This window comes from Rattus norvegicus, chromosome 1, assembly GCF_036323735.1.
Source record: "Rattus norvegicus strain BN/NHsdMcwi chromosome 1, GRCr8, whole genome shotgun sequence".
Classification (NCBI taxonomy): Eukaryota; Metazoa; Chordata; class Mammalia; order Rodentia; family Muridae; genus Rattus; species Rattus norvegicus.
This window is the reverse complement of record NC_086019.1, coordinates 121,403,992-121,423,359: the sequence shown is the minus strand read 5'-3', so window position 1 is coordinate 121,423,359 and position 19,368 is coordinate 121,403,992. Positions and strand designations below refer to the sequence as shown.

At 35.8% G+C, this 19,368-nt stretch overlaps 1 long non-coding RNA gene across 5 annotated transcripts in view; it reads left to right on the top strand.

Annotated features, from left to right (window-relative positions):
• The window catches only part of LOC134483413 (uncharacterized), a 723,689-nt gene that overhangs the window by 93,976 nt on the left and 610,345 nt on the right, over positions 1-19,368 (top strand). For all 5 annotated transcript variants that reach the window (XR_010060293.1, XR_010060297.1, XR_010060294.1 and 2 more), the window contains exons 11-13: positions 2,164-2,305; positions 3,013-3,166; positions 11,295-11,547. This is a non-coding gene — a long non-coding RNA (uncharacterized LOC134483413). The remainder of the gene's footprint in view (positions 1-2,163; positions 2,306-3,012; positions 3,167-11,294; positions 11,548-19,368) is intronic.

Here is a 19,368-nt window from a genome sequence, read left to right as displayed (position 1 = left end):
AATGTCCAATTTTCTGAGGATCCTCCAGACTGATTTCCAGAATGGTTGTACCAGTCTGCAAATCCACCAGCAATGGAGAAGTGTTCCTCTTTTTCAGCATCCTCGCCAGCATTTGCTGTCTCCTGAGTTTTTGATCTTAGCCATACCTCACTGGCGTGAGGTGAAATCTCAGGGTTGTTTTGATTTGCATTTCCCTCATGACTCAAGATGTTGAACATTTCTTTGGGTGTTTCTCAGCCATTCGGCATTCCTCAGCTGTGAATTGTTTGTTTAGCTCTGAACCCCATTTTTTAATAGGGTTAATTGTGTCCCTGCGGTCTAACTTCTTGATTTCTTTGTATATTTTGGATATAAGGCATTGAAATTTGAGGAATAGGCTTAGGAGCTGATTTAAATTTCTCTGTCTAGTACCCCTGTAGCGTTTTCCCATTCCTTTCTCCCCAAGGAATAAACTTTATCAAAAGTATCTTTCTACTTAATTATCAGATGCATATTGTTCATTTAATTTCTGTCCTCTATACCAATCTCACCACCTCCTATTTCTCCTTCCTTCATACTGAGTTTGCCAAGACAGTATTAGAGACTAGATATCTTGAACATTAAATCTGCCTAAATCCACATGAACACTTCTCAGACAAGGCCCCAGCTTAAGCAGTTGTGTACCCTGCACTTGCCCTGAAACCATGTTTGTAATACCTCTTGCTTTGGGACTTTTAGTTTGAATCCCATTTTCCTTCCAGAGTTCTTGAGCAAAACTTACTTTCGCTGTACCTTTGTTACAGGAATATTTCATCAATCCGTCCTTACCATTAGTTTTGAAACAATAAGGTTCACTGTCCTCTGCAATATTGTCTTTTCTTCAGACACTCGAGGACTTTTTCAAAAGTTTGTAATTGTCAAAATCTGTACAAATAAGGGATTCTTCCTCTGAGCAGACTACTGGTTTGTAGGAGTTGGGAAAGTGGGACCTAGAAGGGAAATCTGGTGACCTGCAGTATAAATCACCAGATATTTTAGACATTGTGAGTAATGTCTTTCAGTTAGTCTATTTTCTCAATTTCCACTATTGGCTACCATTTTTCGTATGCACTGATTCTTCAGATTTATCTTGCTTAATCTATCTATCTATCTATCTATCTATCTATCTATCTATCTATCTAATTCTATTTATTATCTCCACCTTTTTTTGTCTTTCTCTCCTTATTTTTTATTATACTAAATATATAATCCAAGATCAAGAAAAGTACAATGCATTTTTCATTCAGTATTTAATCTAGTATCCTTGGAGTTTTATTCCCTCATGAACTAAACCTTGCTTCCCAAATGTACTGGAAGAAATTACCATTCAGTAATTTCAATACCAGAGTTACTAAAGAGAAGGAAATGCTTGTGTGGCTGGATAATAAATGCTGACCATTTTGGTCTAAACGTTCAATCAGATGTAAAGTCTCTGAGAAGTGATGCCTCAAGGTGAAGGTGCAGAAACTGTGCTCCAGAATGATGAGGTCATAAGTCTATCGCCTACCCATATCGCTAGTTATGCAGGCATGGAGATGTCATTGACAACAGCTCTGGCTTGTCACTTTGTGGCAGGGATTGATTTCTGAAAACATGACAGAAGAGACTAATGGTTCAAGTGCAACTCATTGGCTGCAAGGTTCCCCAGTATGGGGCATGTGCAAATAGCATAGGATGATAGACAAGATCAGCAGCACCAATGGGTTGGAGACAGCTCTAGCCCAAATGTCCAACTGTATATGTGCTACAGAGGAAGAGCTAGAGAAGTTATGGATATATTTAACAGATGCCAGAAAAAAGTAAGTGGATCAAAATTATTAAGATATTGAGTTATTAACACGATTGAAGTTTCATTTTGCTTTGTTCCCAATGTTGCTTGATTCTTCTCTTGAAGTAACAAAGTAGTTTAAGACTTTTATTTTGATTTTACAAGACCATATTTTCCAAATGAGACTTTGGACTCTGATAGAAAATGTGGATTGTAAAAAGTTACTGGATTTTTAAGGTACTGCATTTGTAAACTGTTTGAAAGGGCAAGGCTGTGGGACTCTGCAAGTGCCAGGACAGGCATGCTTGATATTCAATATTTGGTAAAGTACTTGCCTAACTAAACAGATTTAAGCGTGAACTTCATCACAAATGCAGGTTGGATTGTACACACAAGGAACAACACCACCCAGAAGATAGAGGCAGAAAAATATGAATCTCAAGAAATCTATGGATTTCTCTGGACAGTCTGAATCCATATCAGAGGAAAGGTGATATATGTTCTGTGCTGTTGTATGCTGTAAGTATTTAATTGCTTTTCATTTTATAGCAGTTACATTGAATGTATTGAGTTGAGCTCCAGAAAATACTTTCAACTTTTAAACAATATCCATTCTATGAAAGATGATAGGGTCTTTTAAAATTGTATAATATATGATAGTATTGTGATTTGGTGGTAAGACTGTGATGACAAGATTCAGAACACAATGGTTTGAGTGAGATGCCCAATATTACTTTCAAATTTTCAAATACCCGACTCCATGTCTATGGCTGTTTGGGGAAGATTAGGAGATACAATATTGCTGTGCAAAAAATATCCCTGAAGATAGCATTCTATCTTTCAAATATCCCATGATGTTTCAAATATCCCTCTTTTCTTTTTCTTTGAAGTTTCAACTACTACTTCAGCAGCCTACTGCTTGCCATCCAAGATACAGAAAGTTGAGAAAAAATCTTTTCCTATTATAATTTTAATATTATTAAAATATTTTGTTGTTTTTACTAAAGGATTCCAAAACAGAATCCTGGCTGTAGTTAAAAACAATACTGACTCTCTGTCTATGCCTCTCAGATATTACATATAAAGGCATATACCAAATAGGCTGGACTTTCTGCACAAAAATTTATTTTTAAAAGTAATAATAATCATAATTAAATGTAGATTTTAAAATGAAATTAAAAACATTCCTGGTAAATTGTCTCACATCTTTCATCATGTCATCCTAGAGATAGAAGCAAAAGGATTATGAAAGTTTGAAGACAGCCCCGGCATGAGACATTATCTCACAACTTTCAAATATAAAAAAAAAAGTAATAAACAAATGAAGAAATTAAGTAATGTGGAAGAAGGAGGAAGAGGAGAGTACTGTAATAAGCAGAGGTAAATAAAAGCTCAAGAAACATGAGTAAAATGTTCATCGTATGTAAACTAGAAATCTATGCTATGGAACGGAGGGGTTTTGGGAAAATCGAGCATGTACAAATGAAACTTTTGACCAGAAAAATTTAAAAACATTACCTACATAATCCTTTATATTCCTAGATAGTGAACCCTGTATCTTTTGGGTTAATTTAAAAATCTATTAATTCCACCACACTACTATAACTTTTCTAGCTACCTATGTTAAATGCCCATTTAATTATGCCTGTATAATTCCTCTTTGTTACACAGATTTTGTAAGCAGTACACAGAACTTTTTGTAAGTTGCCCAAATAACAATATCAATGCTAGAAATTATAATCAAATCAGAGATTATGAAGGCATAGTTTTCATCTGTAGAACATCATAGCATAGATTATTGCACACATCTCATGCATTCCTTTATTCTTAGATACTACTGAGATGGTTATTCTCTCTTTAAATTTGATGGGATCGAGACTCACCCGAGAGGCAAACTCTCTGTCATCCTTGTGCACATTTAATTTAATTAGCTATTTCAGGTAGGAGAACCTGTCGCCCTGGGTAGGACCTGGTTCAAGAAACTTAGCACTGGCCTCTTCAGTAAAAATTTTGCTCTCTATGTCCCAGAAAGGACTCTGCAACTCAAATTAAGGAATTGATAATTGTACATATTCACAATTATTCATTATTGTATGATTAATAATACAATATTTTAAGACACACGGATTTCTTTTGGTATTTCCAGTGACCTAATCTTACTTTGCTGCACAGTATATGGATAGATCTAAAGAATTAAATATTTGTTTTCTTGTTTGGGTAACCCTATATAATTCCTGCCTTTTGTAGCTATTGTATAAAATATGGAACATGAGAGAACTATAATATGATACCTTAATCTTAAAGTCCTAGGTGGCAGATATACATGGAAATCTGTATGATTAAGCCAACCCATTATATGCAACAACTTCTTGGCCTGAGAAAGTTACTGATAGAACTATAGTCGTTAAAATAATAAATCAAACTTTTTTACTGAATACTCGCTGCCAGTCATACTATGACAATATTACCAAATACAATACAACAACACTGACATTTCCCTGACTTTGTTCCTAATAAAAATCAATATTTGAAAGGAATCCTTAAAATTCAAATTGACAGAAATATGTTTTCAGCCATCTTTAAACTTCTCTTAGGGACTGATCTGTCATAGCACAGCCTGTTTCAGAGTGGTCACCTCCATCTCTCATTTTGGCTTGAATTAATATATTACAATAGTTATCTGCTCAGTCCTACATTGAAGCAACTTGAGCCACACAAGAATTGATTATGAAGGTTCTGCCATAGGATAGAAAGCAGAGTAATTCCGTATGCATTCAAAGCCACCTTATTATTTTTGAAGATTTTTGCACATTGTGCAAATTCAAAGCACATTTACTATTTCCTAATGCATTCCTCTTTCCAGTGTAGACTCTGATTCACAGGAAAAGATATTGCTTAGTCCATATCATATTTACATTTACTGGAAAATAATTCAGTGTATGAACATTTAAAATCAACAACCTTTCTATATTTTTGGTTTGTACATTCATTTGCAAAATAAGCATGCATCTAAATCACCAAGGCTTAAAGGTGCATAGAAGATCCTTTGTGATGTTTCTACTTGTAAAATCAAGTATTACCCTGTAAGAGGATATCCCAGAACTCATGTCAGGATTCTAAAAATTACATGGGACTGCAGATCTTGAGCCATAGACAGCCTTTGACACGTACATACTTCTATGCATTTCACCCCCAAAACAAACCCCGACACAAAAACACAAAGAGAGAAGTGGGACAGAGAGAAAGAGACAAAAAGAGAGAGAGCATGAGAGAGAGCAAGAGCAAGAGCAAGAGCAAGACAGAGAGAGAGAGAGAGAGAGAGAGAGAGAGAGAGAGAGAGAGAGGAGAGAACAGAGACTGATAGAGGCAGAGATGGAGACAGAGAAAAATATGCACACATTACTAAAATTAATAAAATCTAGGTAACCATGGTGACACATGATTTTACATCTAGAAACAGAGAAATGATAAACTTTCAGTGAACATGTTTGTATTGTGACAGTGCTATGGCAAGGCACATTTTATGTTAAGCAACTCTCTGGGTGTCCACCAGCCAATTTTATCTCATATCACTCCCTGTAAGAAAAGTTCCCAATAACCTTGATTCAGTGAGCCTCACGCAAAAATGTATAGTCATAATCATCTAGTTGTATGATATGACTAACTGGATATTTTTTTTTACTTTGGCAACTTTCTTATGCAGATAGCCAAATATTTTTTTGATTGCCTTAGTCACTTGACAGAACAGAAAATTTGTCTTCCTTGCATAGGTATTCAATGTGTTTGTATGAATTTCTCCTTTAAATGTCCTTTCCCAAACCCTCCCTTTAAAACAATCTCAAATCGACTCGGGGTTTATTCATACTATTAGGAACTACTCAATAAATATTTTTTGATAATTGTACTGAATCTATATTCATTTCCCAGGGGTCACAAATACCATAACAACTGCATACACATAACACAACTAGAAAAACAAAACTAGAAGAACTCCTGGTTTACTGAGGTAATCTATTGATGTATTTTATGATTCAAATGAACTCACTGCCATCAAAAAAGGACTTCTTATGAAGAAGAAATTGAAAAATTAATTTTCTTAATAAGAAGATACTCATTTTGAATCTTACCCTAAAAAAATTCAATTTTGGCAGTACACGCATTTTAAACCTAACTTCAGGTGACAGAATTATAAGAAATTTTAAGTACTAAGAGGTGGATGTTCACATTAGACTGAGCACAGGGTCCAGAATAGAGAAGACAGAAAAGGGACTGAGGTAGTTGAGGGGGTTTGCAACCCCATATGAATAACAACAGTATCAACAAGGCAGACACCCCACACTCCCAGGGACTAAACCTCCCACTAAATGGAGCAAACTATGTCTACAGCCTCATATATACCAGAAGATGGGGCTTGTTGGGAACCAATGGGAAGTGAGGACCTTGTCCCTGTGAAGGCTTGATGCCACACTATAGGGGAATGACAGGGCAGGAGAGAGTTAGTCTATGGGTGAGGAAGCTCCCTTGTGGAGTCAGGGGGTGAGGAATGGGTTAAGGGGTCTGGAGGGATAATAAGGAAAGGGGATAAAATTTGAAATGTCAATACAGAAAATATCCAATAAAAAAGATTAAGAAAAAAAAGTAATGTAATGAGGACATGCAATCCCATTACTTTTTGCCATTAATAGTAATATATTAAGAAATAAAAGAATTGATTTCTGAATCCTTACAGTTAATTGTGAATACCTTGGAACTCTGTAAAAGTAGCAGTATTCAACTATCAAACTCTCTCTCCAATCCCTTAACTTTTATTCTCTTGAGTCTTCGTAAAAATACAACATGATTGGAAATATGCATTGGGACAAAAGGATATATATTGGAGTTTTGTTTTGTTTTATTTTTTACTTGTTCAGTTTACATGCCTCTCAATGCTCTCCTCCTGCTCACTCCTCCCACAATCCTTCGCACCATCACCCTTTATATCAACTGAGAGGGTGGGGGACCAATGGGTATCCTCCATCCTGGCATGTTAAGTCTCTGTGAGGCTAGGGCCATCCACTCCATTGGGGCCCAACAAAGCACCCAAGCTTCAAGAACGCATCTCAAATGCAAACAATAGCATTTGGGATAGACCCCTTTATACTTGTTCAGTACCAATATAAAAACCAAACTTCACATTTGCTATAAAATTTAAGAAAGTTCTAGGTTCAGCTGGCATATGCTTTTTGGTTGGTAATTCAGTGTCTGAGAGCCCACAAGGGTGTTAACTCTGTTGGTCTTACTGTGGAATTTTCATCCCCTTTGGGGTGCACAATCATTTCTCCAGTTCTTCCATAAGAGTTCTCAAGCTTCATTCACTATTTGGTTGGTGTCTGTATCTCTCTGAGTCTGTAGAGATGCTCAGAAGAAAACATCCTCCTGTCTGCAAACATTACAGAGTATCAATATTGTTAGGGATCGGTACTTCAACCATCAGATGGGGCTCAAGTTGGTCAGGTTATTTGTTGGTCAGTCCCTCTGACTCTGTCCCATTCCTTGTGCCTACGTTTTTTTGTACACAGGATAAATATTGGCTTGAACATTTTGAGAATTGTTTGGTGTCTCTATAACTTTTCAGGGGTTACTGTCTGGCTACAGGAGGTGGCCTCTAAAGGTTCCATATCCCCAGTGCTGAGAGTAGTAGCTAAGGTAACCTCTATTGATTCTTCAGATACTATTTTATCCCAAGTCTCTGTCTCATTATGGAGATACCCCACCCCCACTTCCCATACACTTTCCTTTGCATATTTTCATTCATTTTCATGACTATGTAGCAATCTCTCATGACCATGTAGCATCTCATGACCACCCCTGAAGTTCCCCATTCTACTCATTATCACCTCTCCCTACCGTATCCCTCCATCCATATGCCTCATAAGACTATTTCACCCCTTATAAGTGAGATTCAAGCAATCTTGTTTGGATCGTCTTTCTTTTTAACTTCTTTGAGTCTGTGGAGGGTAGCATGGATAACCTCAGTTTTAGGTCTAGTATCTCCTTATAAGATAGTATATAACCTGCATGTCCATTTGAGACTAGGTTACATCACTCATGGTGATATTCTCAAGTTCCATCCATTTGCACTTAAAATTCATAATGTCTTTGTTTAAGAATTGCCAGGGTGGGAGAATACCCAGAGCATCCCCAACTCACTCAGAGGAGAAGGGATTTCGAGGAAAGATTGTAAGAGGCAGTGACAAGGATGGGAGAATTGAGACCGATGCAAAGAAAAAACGTTAAAAAACAAATTAAAATGTATTAGAAGTTTTTGATTATATAACATAATTGATTTCTTTGTGTACCTTTGATATATAATGTACATTATCTTATAAATCCTATTATGCCTTTTTATGACCTACATATGCTTCTGTTCCTTTTTTTCCTTTTTCTCCTTCCTGCTTCCCTCACTCTATCCCTTCTTTTGTCTTCCTTTCTCCTAACTTCTTCCCCCTCCTTTTCTTCTTATTATTTTCTTCATCCATCATTCTCTCATTAGTTCTTTTACTTTATTATTTTAAGTATACATGTAATAATTTGAAACTGATTTTCTGGAGAAATTTCTTGTTCAGCGATCAGAGGTAAGAGCATAGGTTATAACTAGTCGAAGTGCTGAGCATCAGGACTATTGAAAGCTCATATGAACAGGAGAATACTATATCACTCCTCCAAGAATATCATGAAGGAGGTAATATTTGGTAAATAATACGTGCCAAAAAGTAAGTTTGATAGGTTTGAACATCTTTCAAATATAAGATCACCATTATACCATTGGTCTCACAAAACATGTCATTACTGGCACAAAACCTGTGCAGGTTTGGACCTGTTAACCTCCAGTCAATGGAAGCAGAGGAGGGATCATGAACACCATAGTAGAACCTAGATATAGTTATTGGAGCTAGGGAAAGTGGTTCAATAAGCCTCTAGGCAATTAATGTCAAATAGAGAAACATTATTAACATTCATTCAAGACCTTACTAGGCTTCCTGCTCTTACTCTTATATAGCCTGTACTAACATTGAATTTATGATCCTTCTGCTTTATCCTCTTGAGTCCTAAAATTACTGATGTGTTCGATCATATCTAAATATATTTTAGTTTTACCAATTAAAAGTGCCTTCAAATATAAAAATACTGTATGAACCATAATGGTATGTAATATGTGAAGAATTCTTCGACATACACACAAACACACAACACACACACACACAAACATACATGAATGAATAGCATCAACAACAAAAACATTCTCTCTGATCTTCTTACTATTGTAGTATAACAGTAGCAAAGGTAATTATAAAGTAATATGCAACCTATTAAATGATATATGAAACAGAAGTAGCTGTGAATTATATATGAAATTAATATTTAAACAAAGGATAATTTATATCAGAATACAAATAGCAGCCCTACACCTATCATTCTAGTGATTTGTAAAATTGCAAACACTCTGAAAGTAATTATCACCTTGCTTATTTATATATTTATTTTTCCTACATTAGTTTATGTAGTGGGTTTGGCGTATTGCTGCTCATATTATGTTAATTTGGGTCGCCAAACTTGTTTGCATGAGAACCCCACGTCTGAACTTAACAGAAGGATCCTGCTCCCAGTTGATTCTGATTGGTAAATAAAGTTGCAGGGAGCCAATGACTGGGAAAGGCAGACAGAAGCCTGATTTATAGAATGCAGGAGTCACAGGGAAAGAGAGGAATGAGGAGATAGAGGGAGTTTTCCCATGCAAGGAGAAAGACAGTCTCCATGCCTGAGAAGATACAGGATTAGAGAGCATAGCTGCCATGTTAGAGACAGAAAAAAGACACCACAAGAAGGCTGCCAGACTGGATCCAAAGTATCAATGGTGAAATATAGATTTCAGTACGTATTAATTTGAGAATATCTGAAGGAGGTGAATTAGCCCCATAAAGATTAGGAAGTGACTGAGCCATTGAGCTGTGAGCTCTTCTAGGCATATGAATATATAAAGGCTCTCTCTCTCTCTCTCTCTCTCTCTCTCTCTCTCTCTCTCTCTCTCTCTCTCTGTGTGTGTGTGTGTGTGTTTGTGTGTGTGTGTGTGTGTGCGCGCGCGTGCTTCATTTGGAAAACAGAACATTAGGATGGGTAGCAAGAAACGTGTGGCTGCCACCAAGGCTGCCACCAAGATTTTTTTTAATTGTGTACTTCACCAATCTATATGCTGTGAATTCATCTCAAAATACTGGGGGCTGGAATCACAACAATTTTCTCGTATAGTGTATTAAAAACATCAGTCTCTCTCTCTCTTTAAAAGCATCTTGGATTTTATCTTTAAAAATTAGATTTGACAAGGTTGCATTATTGTTATATTTTGATATTTTTCTTTATTTTTTCCCAGTTTCCCCGCCACAAGCCACCTATGACATCCCCTCTCCTCCCAGCTTCTGTGAGCATGCTTGAACATCCACCAGACCAATCCTGCCTCACCACCCTAGCATTCCCCTATGCTAGGGCATTGATCCTTGACTAAACTAAGGGCCTCCCCTCCCACTGATGCTACCTAAGGCCATCCTCTGATACATTTGTGGCTTGGAGCTCTGGGTCCCTCAGTGTGTACTGTTTGCTTGGTGTTTAGTCCCTGGGAACTCTAGGAGGTCTGGCTAGCTGCGATCGTGGTTTTTCCTATGGTGTTGCAAACCTCTTCAGATCCTTCAGTTCTTCCCCTAAATCCTCCATTGGGTCCCAGTGCTCAGTTCAACTGTTGGCTGAAAGCGTCCGCATCTGTATTGGTCAAACTCTGGCAGAGGCTCTCCAGAGACAGCTATATCAGGCTCTTGTCAGCAAGCACTTATTGGCATCAGTGATAGTGTGGCCTTGGTGGCAGCATATGGGAAGGATCCCTAGGCAAATGGTGTTTGTTTAAAATATAATGAGTTTACAGTTTACAAATAATCACAAAATGTTTTTTAATTTGATGTAAAAGTTTTATCTGAGTACTTCATAATTTATTGGGAGTATATTTATGGCTGGAAAACAAGTAAAAGAATAGTGCATGGAAAATTGATAAGTACTACGGAGTCTTTGGCTATTGAAAATGGTTTAGGGATAAGAAACATACTCAGAAGACCTTGTAGGGCATCAATGGGAAAAGAGACACTCAGTCCTAGATGCCCCAATGTAGGGGAAAGTCTGGGTTGGGAGTTGGGAGGGAGTGGGTGGGTGGGTGGTTGAGGGAGCACCCTCATAGAAGCAGGGATAGATGGAGAGGATGACATTTCAAATGTAATAAAAATGATATCCAATAAAAGAAAAAAAAAGAAACACATACTCAGTTGTAGAAGCTGGTGGGTGATAATTCAACACTAATTTAAAAGAATGAATATCATAATTAGAACAAATGTTTATTTGTATGTTGTCTTTAACTAAAATTATTTTGTTAAATATGAAAAAGTACAAATATCATGAAACATTATAATGCTGAGCTGAATTTTATTTAAAGAGAACCTCATAGGAAGAAAAGCAGTGTCAACTCACCAGACTCCCCAGAGTTCCCAGAGACTAAGCCAAAAAACCAGGAGACCTCATGGGCTCATTTGTGGTCTCAGGGACATGAGACACAGAGATCTGCTTTGTATGTACTCCTTGGGAAATGATGTGCTAAATCCCGTTGAACTTTGATGCCAGAAGGAAGAGGATGCTTTCATCACAAATGCAGATATGCTATACACACAAGGAACAACAGAACCCAGGAGGTAAGGTATTTCTCATGATGGCCTGAGTTCATGTTAGAAAAAAAGTAATATATGTTTATGTCTTTGTATCTTAATAATATGTAACTATATTTTGATTTTACGGGATAACATTGAAATTATTGACTTGAGGCTCAAACGACACTTTAAAGTTTTAAACAGGGTTCAGTCTATGAAAAAATAATGGGGTCTTTTAAATTTGTATAGTATATACTTTTATTATAATTTGGTTGTGAGACTGTGGTGACAAGGCATGGAATGCAGTGGTTTCAATGAGATGTCAATGATTAGCTTCTAATTTTTAACCATTTGACTTGTGGTTGATGATTGTTTGTGGAAGGTTTTGAGAGAAGTCTCTCTGCTTCCTCTCTGTGGTTTGAGATATAAGCTGCTAATTCAGCAACCTGCTGTTTACCACTAGAGATACAGAAAGAGAAGAAATACTATTCTGCCACTACAATTTCAATTTTATTAATATATTTATGTTGTTGTTACAAACAAATTCTAAAATGTATTTCTGGCTGTAAGTAAACTCATAGTAGACTCTCTGACTATGCCTCTCAGTTAATAGATATAAGGGCACTTGCCAATGTGACTGATTTTTTTCACAAAAAAAAAGAAAATTTGTAAAAGTAATTAATGAGCAACGTCATTTTCACATTTACAAATCAAGTTAAAAGTACTCAAGATATATTGACTTTCATATTAATCATATCATTAAAGAAATAGAAACAAAATGTTTACTTCATATTTGAGCTCAACCTACTCTACCTAGTGAGACACTGTCTCAAAGTTCCAAAAATTAAAAGGGATATGAATAAAAACAGAAATTAAATAAAGGAGAAAAGCAAGAGGAGACAGAGGAGAAAAAAAGGGGAGGAAGAGAAAAGGAGCACACCATTAATCAGAGACAGTGGAAAACTCATAAAATGTGAGTTTCTTCTTCACTGCTTCACAAAATGGTGAACAAAATTATTCATAGGAGGGGATATGGAGGCAGAGTTTGGAGCAGCAAATAATGGACTGAAAGATCTTAAGGGACTTGCAACCCCATAAGAACAACCATGGCAAAATACCAGAGCTCCCTTGGACTAAAACTACTGAAAGACATGGACTGACACATGGCTCCAACTTCATAAGTAGCAGAAGAAGGCTTTGTTGGGCACCAAAGGAAGGAGAAGCCCTTGGTACTGCCAAGGGTGGACTCTCACTGTAGGGGAATGTTAGGGGGAAGGCAGGAGTGGGTGGATGGGGAGGAGAACACGCTTAGAGAAGAAGGGAAGGGGGATGAGATAGCGGGCTTATGTCCAGGAAACCAGGAAACAGAATAACATTTGAAATATAAATAGAAAAATCCAATAAAAACAAACAAACACACAATAATATGATAAAACAGGAATTTCTCTCGGCGTTTTCAGTGTCCTAATCACACTTTGATACTCAGTAGATGTATAAAATGCAAAAATTTAGGATTCATTTTCTTGATTATAAGACCATATATTATCCTTGTCAATTGTGTTCTTGTATAAAATCTGGAAGACAGAATATCCCTTATTTAAAAATCATTTCTTTTGACCAGATAGTTGGCAGATTAAGATGAAACAAAGTATATTTAAATCCGGTTTACTCTGCACAGCATCTTCCTGGCCAGAAAAAAAAAAAAGCCATTGAAGCAAACATTGCTGCTATAGGTAATAAATTATTATAACTTATGGCATACTTGTTACCAAGTATCCTCTGACAATTTTGATAAATACAATACTACACCATTGTAATCTCACAGGCTTTTTTACTAATAGGAATCAATAATTAAAGTTATCTTTGAAACCAAGAATGAAGAAGTATCTTTTCATCAAGCTTTAAATATCTCCAGCACTGACAGAAGATTCAGAGGGTCTGATCTGCAGTAGCCCAGCCCGTTTAAGAGTGGTCATCCCTTTCTTTCAATATGACATGAATTAATATATTGCCATACTTATCTGCTCAGTCATATATTGAACCAAAGTTAGCTCCAAAGGGATAGCTTCTGAAAATACTGCTATGGAATAGGAAGCTGAATATTCGCATATGCATTCAAAGTCACCTTTTATTTATGCAAAATTTTCCTTCCTTAATCATATTACACAGGGCAGATTGTCCAAATTCAAAGCACACTGAGTAATTCCTTATGCATTTCCCTATCCCAGGTCTTGCAGAAAAGGATAGTACTAAGTCAATATCATATTTATATTTATTGAAAACTAAATGAATGTACATGTATTAACATTCAGGAGCTATTCTACATTTTTGTTTATGCCTCATTTGCATATTCATTGCGCATCAGAATCACCAATTTTTAAAGTTGCATAGTGATGTTGAGTGATGCTTCTGCTTATAAAAACTAATACTGCTCTGCAAAATTATTTCTCAGAAATCATGTCAGGAATTACATGTAACTGCAGATCTTGAGAAATATACAGCCTTTATTACCTACATACCTCTACACACACACACACACACACACACACACACACACACACACGCAAACACACACACACACCACACACAGACATAAGTTGGGACTTAAGAACAGAGAGACCGTGTTTCAGTGATAGAGAGAGAGAGAATATATACACACACACACATAATTTGCATTAATGAAATCTAGCTAACTGTGGTGGCATGTGATTTTACATGTAGCACTTACAAGTCAGAAGTTAATAAATCTCTGAGTTAAAAGAAAGCCCGGTCAAAAAGTGAATTTCCATTCCAGCTAAATCCAATGAGTAAAACTTTATCTAAAAGGCAATCAAACAAAAAGTAAATATCTCAAAGCAACAATTTTTAAAATAGAAGAAAAAATCATCATTGAATGACAAACCAATGCTTTTAGTATATAGCAAACGTTTTGTTAATGGTAAGTGCTTCATTTACATGAACACATGGAAACTTTAAAAATCCACCCGATTAAGTAAAACCTAAGGCATAATATTAATAAAGTAGCATCTTTTATTATTTAGTGATTTCTCCTGATATTACAAGTATCTAGTACTTTCGTACATTGTGTAATTTCGTTAAATTTTTCCTAAGCACTCTTTCTTTCTTGTGTATAGAGATCTAAATGTGAATATAATTCAATACCCTCTAGTCATCATTGCCCAGAAAGCACCTTGAATTTATCCCTGACCTATTTATACAGGGGTTGTGAAGACCCAGCGCTTTCATTCTAGCAATAGTACAGCTTAAAGATCACATCTGCCTGCCTTGTGTCATTAGCTTTTGAAAAGATTTTGAATATCTGCAGCCTAGCAACCATGCACGAATGCGTGATTGGAGGGTTATGCTAGCTCACTAGCACAGACTGGGGGCAGGTTACACTGTGATTACCTAAGTCATGCAGCAGGTCCTGCTCAGAGAAGAGGCAGACATAGATGCCTGTCACAAGCAGCTTGGACTGGTCAGCAAGGCAATGCAGCAAACAAGGTCAGCTCTCTCAAACCCCAAAATATTTTCATAGGTAGATAAGATTTTTTTCACACTAAATATTTCAGATTTGTTGGGATAAAAATTATTCTCAAGATCTCAAGCATTTGACTCTGAAAAGTCAGATCAGAAAGCTATCAGATCAGGTCCTTGCTTCCTTTGTCCTGTCTTGTGTTTCCTGCTGTGCCCCACCCCTTGAGCTGTCAATCTGACCTGTCACTTCAGGTCCCTTCTCTTCCAGGGTGAACATTAGCATTTCAAAGAGCTGACCAAATTGTGGATTATTGGTGTGTGGGAGTAATGGCAGTCAGGAAAAGAAAAAGGACATTTAAGTTTGTGTAAGGATTTAGCATAAAAATTACACCCATAAAGGAAGTTACAGTGGTATCTCAGTATCAGCCATAGACTAAATGATATGAAGGGATTAAAATCATTTTGAGAGTTAACATACAGATTATCATCAGAGGGAAAGAACACAATAGATGATGTAGTTTGTACCTCCCAGTTTCTGAATAGTTGGGTCATCAGGTAAGAATGGGTTTTGGTGTTCTGATAGTTATAATAAAGGATAGAGGTTTCCCAAATGGCTGTAAAAAAGAGTAGTGGGCAGAGTGTATTTGGTTTTGTGAACTGCAGGCATGTGGAAACGTGCTGCACCTTCCAGCACGTTTCCACATGTATATATATATATATATATATATATATATATATATATATATATACATATACATATGTGTGTGTACATATATATGCACAAAAACACACACATACTCACATACTCACATCACATACACTGCATAGAGTAGTACAGAATAATAAACCGTTTTCTTCTGTGATCACGTAAGGTGATCTAGTTTGAATGTTAAGACAATACTTTAGTGTCTTTCGGTATATGTTATTTGTTAATATGTTTTTACTTTTAAATCTTGCCCAGATTCAATAATAAACTGGTGCAATGGAAGTAACTTTCTTTGGATATGTAATCTATACTTTGCTTTGATCCATTGATTTGGATGAACTTTATAAGATATGCAAAATATAATGCAGATTTGTTTTTGGTTCTTTTGTGCGGTTATGTTTTTTTGGGGGGGTGGCTTGGCTATCCTCCATCAGATAAATCCACAACGGTGTGCCTTTCTTTTGTTTCTGTTTCTTTGTATTCTTTCTGGGCTTTTTGGGATTGTATTTTGTTTTTCATTATAAAATGGTGTTGTAATTTTAGTGAAAATTGATTTTTGTCCCAATTTTTCATTTCCATTTTAATTTTTTATTTATATCACGGTTATATTTTTCCTTTTTTTAAAACTCTTCCCAGTTTCTCCCCACCTCCTGTCCCTTCCAGATCTCTTCCCTTTCTAGCTCTTACGAGGAAAATTACACCCAAGGGATAACAACCAAACATTAACAAAATGAAATATAGTAGGATATTTAAAGAACATATTGAGGGTGGGCAAGGCACTCCAACAAAGTAAAACGAGCAGACACAAAAATCAGAGACCCAATTTTTAACACACTCAGGTATGCCATAAATATACTAAATTGAATGCTCTACGATGTGTAAGAGGAAACAATGCAGACTGATAATAGACTTTGAGACACAGATTTACGCACAGGCACGCCCTATACTTTTACCTATTGTATTTTGTTTTGTATTTCAAAATGTTGTTTGGGTTTCAGATTTAAAAAAATAATTTATAAAATACATGCCTATTTTGATCCAGGCCAACATCATTCTGAGGGTTTCCTTAGGCTGTTGCTCCTAAAGAGGTGTTAATTAATACAGAAATAACAGAGTAGCACCATTCATTATAGTTTTTGTTACTTCAGATATTACACAATACAATTTGAAATCTGGCATGTTGATATCTCCTCAACTTTGTTTACTATTCAGGTTTATATTACAGGGTATCTTTTTTGTCTCCATATAATTTTACAACATTATTTTTTAATTTCTGTGAAGGATATTATTGGTCATCATCAAATATATGCATAGGTTATACATATGTAACATTTTATATAAAATGTTGTTATATAATATATACTATATAACAGTATTATGTATAATTTTTTTTTCTTTTCTTTTCTTTTTTTCGGACCTGGGGACTGAACCCAGGGCCTTGCACGTGCTAGGCAACACTCTACCACTGAGCTAAATCCCCAACACTATATATAATGTTTTATAAATGACATTGTTTACATAGTTTGTTCCTCAAAATATTTGTTATTTCTGGACATGTCTTTTCATTAATTTTTTTCAGAATGTTACATTGCTGAAAGTAATTTTAATCATTATCAGGTTTCTGCTGCCACATTTAGAAACTTTTATGCATAAAATAATATCTTAGTCAAAGGAATCTCCTAATACTTTGCTGAATAAGACAGGAAGAATGAACCTTCTTGTCCTGTTCCTGATTTTAATAAAAAAATTGAATTTCTTACTATTTAACAGGATGCTCCCTATGTTTTTGTTGTCTGTTGTTTTATTTTTCTGAAATATGTTCTGTTTATCCTTAGCAGTGACCACATTTCTAAGGAAACAGGACACTTGCTACCCCTTTAGCCATCTATGTCAGTAAGAATGTGTGCAGATTGAGTTGGGATATTGAGAAGCCCACCTCTTCCTTTCTTGAATTTTTGCTCAATCTTGTGAAGGACACACATGTAACTCTAACTGTAGGAGGCCATGTTTACAACAGCCAGGCCATTTATAGAGACATTCCAAGGCATTAGATCCTGTCCTCTAGTTTTTATCCAGTATAGGGACATTTAGAATCCCCAACTGTGTCTGAGTACTGACTGTTGCTTATTCACTGTCCTTTATGTGGATATGTATCATTGTGCCAACAAAAAAATTAGTAATAGAATTGTTATCTAGAGAAATAATCAGCAACACATGCCAAAGGGCATAACAGAAATATTTAAAAGGGAATTTGGCAAAATTAATATTTAGTAAAGCAATGTTAGTGTGTTTTCTGGTAGGATCTTTAAAATCCCTAGCCAAGTATATTGATCATGTTTGTAGTATCATTCCTGAATTATCTCCTGTAGTACTGGCCTCCCTCTAATTAATAATTTGGTTAATTAAGCACAAAATTCCCTTTACACAGTTGAAATGTTAATGCATTTTACTAGGCCAGTCATTATTGTAGCATATAAGGATTATTAAAGGATAAGAAAACCATTATTTTTTTCTTAATGGAGCCTCGATAGTGTTTTCTAGCATTATGAAAGATAACCACCATGGAAACTTTGCTGGATAGCACAAGTTTGAATTCTCTATGTCCAGCAAAGAAATTTTATTATGTGTATACATCATGATCATGATCTTATCTTGAAATCTGCTGGAACAAACTGATTTTTTTTCCACTTTCTCTTTTGTTCAATTTTATTGGTTTTTATTTTGAAAGACACAGCATTAGGATTCAAAAAATTTTTGTCAAAATACCATTGAGTTCATTTGATTTGGATGTCTACTGCTTTGAATAAAACCTTCCATGAATGTGATTTCTATAATCAGTTAGACTCCACCATATTAAATTAATTTCTCCTTTAGGAACATTTGTATTTTGGAAATAGCTTCATGGTTAGAGATGGTAGATTGTGTTTAGTTCTTTCTCTCAGTAATGGGAGCCAATTAACTTTACTCTATGGAAACCATATGCATGCTCTCATGATCTATATGAGATCACATGTGAGTTAGGTCTGTTATATCTAAAAATATTGGTTCCTTGGTTACATTCTTTCTATACACACTTTCTGTAAGTTTTCACCCAACACAAAGAAGCATGAGAGATGAAGGGAACATTTTTATAGAGAATTTGCATTTATGACTGAGTTACCAAATCTCTCTTATTCTCTACACATTCTTCAGGTATATGTCTGGCTTTTTTGCCTTTAATAAGAGATAGTAGCTTCTGTGATCATGGCTGACCAATATATTAATTAAAGGGAATAACAGAATATTATTAGGAATTTTTAAATTTCTACATTGTTTTCACAGAGAAAAAATGGTGTTTGGTATGTCCCTTGGTCACTGTCTACTTATTTCCCTTTTCTTAGGCATATGAGCTATGTCAAGAATGTGTCTCATGGACTAGGCATTGAATCCAGTCAAATAATTGTTACTTACTCTCACTGCATTTGTACCACTATTCCACCCATGTACAGTATAGGCAGTCCACCATTGTAAACTGAAGGATTTCAGCTAAGTTCATCTTTCCTTTTCTCCTCAGGAAGTATAACTGAATTTTCCAATCCATGAACATTGTCGAGAAGGAGTGAATACTCCAGTAAGTCACCTACTTAACTTCTTCATGTTCAATGAGATAGGTAAGTGTTCTCTCATCAGCATGGTTTTATGAT